The following is a 7,029-nucleotide window of genomic DNA, read 5'->3' on the forward strand; positions in this document are numbered from 1 at the left end:
ATAGATAATAAACAGTGAGTAGCAGCATCTTAAAAAAAAAAGGGGGTCAATGCAAATAGTCGGGGTAACCATTTGATTACCTGTTCAGCAGTCTTATGGCTTGGGGGTAGAAGCTTGCCACCCCTTTTTCTGTAGTCCTCGATCAGCACTTTTGTCTTGCTCACGTTGAGGGAGAGGTTGTTTTCCTGGCACCACACTGCCAAGTCTCTGATCTCCTCCCTGTAGGCTGTCTCATCATTGTCAGTGATCAGGCCTACCACCTTTGTGTCAACGGCAAACTTAATGATGGTGTTAAAGTTGTGTATGAACGCGCAGTCATGGGTGAACAGGCAGTACAGGAAGGGACTTAGTGATGAGCTTTGAGGGAACAATGGTGTTGAACGTTGAGCTGTAGTCAATGAACAGCATTCTCATGTAGGTGTTCCTTTTGTTCAGGAGGGAAAGGGCAGTGTGGAGTGCAATGGAGATTGCATAATCTGTTTGTGCATTATGTGAATTGAAGTGGGTCTAGGCTTTCTGGGATGATGGTATTGATGTTAGCCATGACCAGCCTTTCAAAGCACTCCAAATGTCTGTGCTGTGGGGCGGTATTCATTTAGGCAGGTTAACTTGGCATTCTTGGGAACAGGGACTATGGTGGTCAGCTTGAAACATTTAGGCATTACAGACTCAGTCAGTGAGAGGCTGAACATGTCAGTGAAGACACTTGCCAGTTGGTCAGCGCAAGCTCTGAGTACGCATCCTGGTAATCCGTCTTGCCCTGGGGCCTTGTGAAAGTTGACGTGTTTTAAGGTCTTACTCACATCGGCTACGGAGAGCGTGATCACATAGTCGTCCGGAACAGCTGGGGCTCCCTTGCATGGTTCAGTGTTGCTTGCCTCAAAGCGAGCATTGAAGGCATTTAGATCGTCTGGGAGGCTCGCGTCACTGGGCAGCTTGCGGCTGAGTTTCCTTTGTAATCTGTAATAGTTTGCAAGCCCAGCCACATCCGACAAACGTCAGAGCCAGTTTAGTAGGATTCAATCTTAGTCCTGCATTGAAGCTTTGCCTGTTTGATGGTTCATCGGAAAGCGGGATTTCTTATAAGCGTACGGATTAGTATCCTGCTCCTGGAAAGTGGCAACTCTAGCTTTTAGCCCGGTGCAGATGTTGCCTGTAATCCGTAGCTTCTGGTTGGGATATGTACGAACGGTCACTGTGGGGTCGACATCATCGATGCACTTTTTGATGAAGCCAGTGACTGATGTGGTAAACTCCTCAATGCCATCGGATAAATCCGGGAACATATTCCAGTCTGCGCTAGCAAAACAGTCCTGTAGCGTAGCATCCACATCATCAGACCACTTCCGTATTGAGCAAGTCACTGGTACTTCCTGCTTGACTTTTTGCTTGTAAGTAGGAATCAAGAGCTTTGAAAGGCTGGTAAGACCACTTCCGTATTGAGCAAGTGTAACGGATGTGAAATAGCTAGCTAGTTAGCGGCGGTGTGCGCTAAATAGCCTTTCAATCGGTGACGTCACTTGCTCTGAGACCTTGAAGTAGTGGTTCCCCTTGCTCTGCAAGGTCCGCGGCTTTTGTGGATCGATGGGTAACGATGCTTCGTGGGTGACTGTTGTTGATGTGTGCAGAGGGTCCCTTGTTCGCGCCCGGGTATGGGCGAGGGGACAGTCTAAAGTTAAACTGTTACACAAGTCACTGGTACTTCCTGCTTGACTTTTTTCTTGTAAGCAGGAATCAAGAGCTTTGAAAAGCTATGTGTGGAGTAAAGGTGGTCTAGCATTTTTTAAATTCTGGTTGCACATGTGACATGCTGGTAGAATGAGGTAAAAAGGATTACTAGGTAAAATGGCCACTAGAATCGCCGCTTCTGAGTGAGCATACTCTTGTTTGCTTAAGGCCTTATACAGCTCGTTGAGTGAGGTCTTAGTGCCAGCATAGGCTTATGGTGGTAAATTGACAGATGAAAAATATGGATGAAAACTCTTTTGGTAAATAGTGTGGTCTACAGCTTATCATGAGGTACTATACCTCAGGCGAGCAAAACCTTGAGACTACCTTAATATTTTGATTGCGCACAAGCTGTTATTGACACAGACACAGACCACCACCCCTCATCTTACCGGAGGTTGCTGTTCTGTCTTGCAGATGGAAAGAAAATCCAGCCAACTGTATATTATCCACTTCGTCGTTCAGCATTACTCGTTGAGACATAAGATATTACAGTTTTTAATGTCCCGTTGGTATGATCGTTTTGAACAGAGCTCATTTTGTGTATTCTCTAGTGATTGCACGTTCACCAGTAGGAACTACGGTAAAGGCGGATTATCCACTCACCGACACATTCTCACCAAGCCCCCGGATCTGCCCCCCCCGTATCGGTTTCTCCTCTTCATACAAATGATGGGGATTTGAGCATGGTCTGGGAGGAGCCGTAAATATTTCTCCTCAGATAGGTTAAAGAAAAATAATTTGTCCAGTACAAGGTGAGTAATTGCTGTTCTGATGTCCAGAAGCTATTTTCTGTCATAAGAGACGATGTACAAAAAAAGTTACAACCAACGCAAAAAAGAACCACACAGAACAACACAATTGGTTAGGAGCCCGTAAAACGGCAGCCATCCCCACTGGCGCCTTTGTGTGTGCGTGTGTGTGTGTGTGTGTGTGTGTGTGTGTGTGTGTGTGTGTGGAGGATACAGGGACTTTGATCCAGAAGGAGGGGACATCTTATATTTGTTTCACCTACTGCATGTGCTAAGTTACTTCAAACCAATAACCTAGCTAATTCATTTAAAATGGGCAAATTGAGCCTTAAGGGCAAAGCAATACCCTGGATTAGTAATTTATAATGGGCAGATTGAGCCATAAAGTCAAAACAATAACCTGGATAATGAATTTATAATGGGCAGATTGAGCCATAAAGTCAAAACAATAACCTGGATAATGAATTTATAATGGGCAGATTGAGCCATAAAGTCAAAACAATAACCTGGATAATGATTTTATAATGGGCAGATTGAGCCATAAAGTCAAAACAATAACCTGGATAATGAATTTCTAATGGGCAGATTGAGCCATAAGAGGAAACACTTGTAGACAGCTGTTTCATAGGACACCTGCAGCATGTGGTGACAAAATATACAATTGAGAGAAAAGGAGAAAAATAGTAAAAATATTTGAATTTTGTGTGCTTTGTCAAAGCAACTTTCCCCTTTTGTGGAGTCTCTTGGTTCCCACAGTAGTTCTGGCAGGAGCCATAGCCCACCTACACCCTAGTCCCTCTATCCCAACTCCCCTAGCCAGGCATCAGGAGAAGGGGAGAGGCCTATTCCATCATGAAAGATCGCTTTTTGAAAAGGCACCAAGCTATGGATGGAAAAATAGTGGATCAGTTCCTAACTGGTTACCCATGACTAGACAGGCTCAGACATGCCGTACAACGCCAGTCCAATCGAGTGGGATGTTTTTTTTCTAAACTCCAAGTTTAGCTCCTTCCCAAATATCCCAGTATCCCAATAATATAAGCAGCTTTACTGACTGTTTATACAGAGTTTAACATGTATTCTGGAATCATTAATATTCCAGAGATTGCCTCCACCACCAAAGGCCATGTATCCCTGTCACGACCTCCGCCGAAGTCGGTCCCTCTCCTTGTTCGGGCGGCGTTCGGTGGTCGACGTCACCGGCCTTCTAGCCATCGCCGATCCGCTTTTCATTTTCCATTTGTTCTGTCTTTGTCTTTCACACCTTGGCTTCACTCAACCAATTACTTGTTTATTATTTAACCCTCTGGTCCCCATGTTTTGTTTGTGAGTGATTGTTCTTTGTACATCGGTCCGTTTTTGTGGGCTCGCTATGTTGCTTTATATTTTTGTAATTTTGAGTAGAGTACGTTGATTACTCATATCTGCTGTCCTGCGCCTGACTCTCTACATCAGCTGCACACAGGACCATTACAATCCCACTTAGGGTTCCCAACATCCCATGCTTTTTCAGAAATCCATGTTGGAGGATTTCTGGAATCAGCATGCAATAAGCTTACAAGGGAATTCTCCAACCGGGAAAAACATGGAATTTCGGGAAAGTTTCTGGAATTTTGCAACACTGTATCCCACCCAATCCCCACAGCCCTCTGTCTGAGCCAGACCATTACCAGCAAAATAAACTAATTCAACTTTAGATTTTCAGCTTTGAAAGACATTTGAACTTCACGTTCTGTCAGTACCTTTGAATGTCATTTCAGGCTGTATATCTGTCTTAGGGCTCTGAGAGGCCCCTATCCCCATTTAATGGTCATAGCCTCCTGCCTCTATAACCCGGTCCCCCTGTCTCTCCCGTCAAGAGAGATGTTTTCAACAAAACTTTTAATGAATGGTGTTGTCACGGCCATCTTCCTGGAAGGAATAAGTGGACCGAGGTGCAGCGTGGGGAGTGTACATATTCCTTTTTTTATTTGAATGTAGCCAACAAAACAATAAACAATACAAAACGACCGTGAAGCTTAACAGGGCTATGATGCCTCTAACAAAGTTAACTACCCACAAAGACAGGTGGGGAAAAAGGGCTGCCTAAGTATGGTTCCCAATCAGAGACAACGATAGACAGCTGCCCCTGATTGAGAACCACACCCGGCCAAAACAAATAAATACAAAACATAGAAAATAGAACGTAGAATGCCCACCCCACATCACACCCTGACCTACCCAAATAGAGAAATAAAACGGCTCTCTAAGGTCAGGGCGTGACAGGTGTAGGCCAGTCCATTCCAATCCTTGTCCTCTGTCCTTTCTATCCTCTATCCTAACCAATCATAACCCTCCTGTTCCTGGCTCGGACACGTTAGTAGGTTAGGGTTGGATCCCATTAGCTTCATCCCCATCTGACATACACTACCGTTCAAAGGTTTGGGGTCACTTAGAAATGGCCTTGCTTTTGAAAGAAAAGCTTATTTTTTGTCCATTAAAATAACATAAAATTGATCAGAAATACAGTGTAGACATGGTTAATGTTGTAAATGACTATTGTAGCTGGAAACAGCGAACAGCGTCATTAGCTCTGAGACCTTGAAGTAGTGGTTCCCCTTGCTCTGCAAGGGCCGTGGCTTTTGTGGAGCGATGGGTAACGATGCTTCGTGGGTGTCAGTTGTCTATGTGTGTAGAGGGTCCCTGGTTCGAGCCCGGGTAGGTGCAAGGGGACGGACTAAAGTTAAACTGTTACATTAGCACAGCTGAAAACTGTTGTCCTGATTAAAGAAGCAATGAAACTGGAGCATCAGTATTTATGGGTTCAATTACAGGATCAAAATGGCCAGAAACAAAGGACTTTCTTCTGAAACTCGTCAGTCTATTCTTGTTCTGAGAAATGAAGCCTATTCCATGCGAGAAATTTCCAAGAAACTGAAGATCTCGTACAATGAAGTGTACTACTCCCTTCACAGACAGCGCAATCTGGCTCTAACCAGAATAGAAAGAGGAGTGGGAGGCCCCGGTGCACAACTGAGCAAGAGGACAAGTACATTAGAGTGTCTAGTTTGAGAAACAGATGCCTCACAAATCCTCTACTGGCAGCTTCATTAAATAGTACCCACAAAACACCAGTCTCAATGTCAACAGTGAAGAGGCAACTCCGGGGTGCTGGCCTTCTAGGCAGATTTGAGGCCAGACCTCAGACTGGCCAATAAAAATAAAAGATTAAGATGGGCAAAAGAACACAGACCTGGACAGAGGAACCATTTTGAGCCTGTAATCGAACCCACAAATGCTGATGCTCTACATACTCAACTAGTCTAAAGAAGGCCAGGTTATTGCTTCTTTAATCAAGAACAACAGTTTTCAGCTGTGCTAACATAATTGCAAAAGAGTTTTCTAATGATCAATCAGCCTTTTAAAATGATTAACTTGGATTAGCTTACACAAGGTAACATTGGAACACAGAAGTGGTTGCTGATAATGGGCCTCTGTAGGCCTATGTAGATTTCATTAAAAATCTGCCGATTCCATCTACAATAGTCATTTACAACATTAACAATGTTCAATTTGATGTTATTTTAATGGACAAAAAAATGTGCTTTTCTTTCTAAAACAAGGACATTTCTAAGTGACCCCAAACTTTTGAACGGTAGTGTATATACTCTACAAATAACATTATGGCGCAGTTGGAGTCTGTGTGTGTCTACGAATAGGACCAGGGATGTGGTTTGGACAGTCTAAAAAGGAGCAGACCATATTATTTTTGTCTCCAAGAAAAAAAAAGGCAAAAAGAGTCCAGGTTATTTTCTGATCAGCTGTCATTTCTCTCAAATGAACTCCCCACTACATGTCTGTTACTGGACAAGTTTATCAGAACAATGAATGAGCTGATGAATGATTTGCTGTAATTTATGTTGTGAAACTCCCTCCTCTCATTGAGAAGATCATTGAGTTATGTAATTGTGGTCCGAGTGGACTGGACTGGGGTGAACTAGGCAAGGTCAGGAGGGGACAGCTGTAGCCATGTAACAGGATTTCTCAGGTCTACTGATCCAACAACCCTACACGCTGATAGAAGCCAGGTGGGATTTCAGCTTTCAGCGCCTAGCCTACAGTACACACAAGATAACACACAGGACACAAAAACCCTGCTTTCCTCCTCGTCAGTGTTCCTCTGAAGTATGGGATATCCACAAGTGGAAGGGTCACTGGCCTGTATAGGGAAAACATCGTAGATTATAAATGAGCTATTATTAAGTTATAATTGAATGTGATGTTCCTACTAAACACTTCTATCTGGCATTCCCTTCCTGTCTACATGACACATTCACTGTTTACTGTCAACACCGTCTCAATGTATGGTACCATGGTTACAGTCATACAATTTCATTTCAATGCCACTCTCCATTCACATCAACCCCATTCTCCAAATCCTTTACCCCCCTCCCCACCCCTCTCCTTCCATTCCCTTTACAGTATTGATACAGTACCAGGACAGGACTCCCATTGAAAAATAATTTATTTTGGAAATGTACGGTGATCATATATCCATTCGGAATCAGTA

Source organism: Oncorhynchus kisutch, linkage group LG11, assembly GCF_002021735.2.
Source record: "Oncorhynchus kisutch isolate 150728-3 linkage group LG11, Okis_V2, whole genome shotgun sequence".
NCBI lineage: Eukaryota > Metazoa > Chordata > Actinopteri > Salmoniformes > Salmonidae > Oncorhynchus > Oncorhynchus kisutch.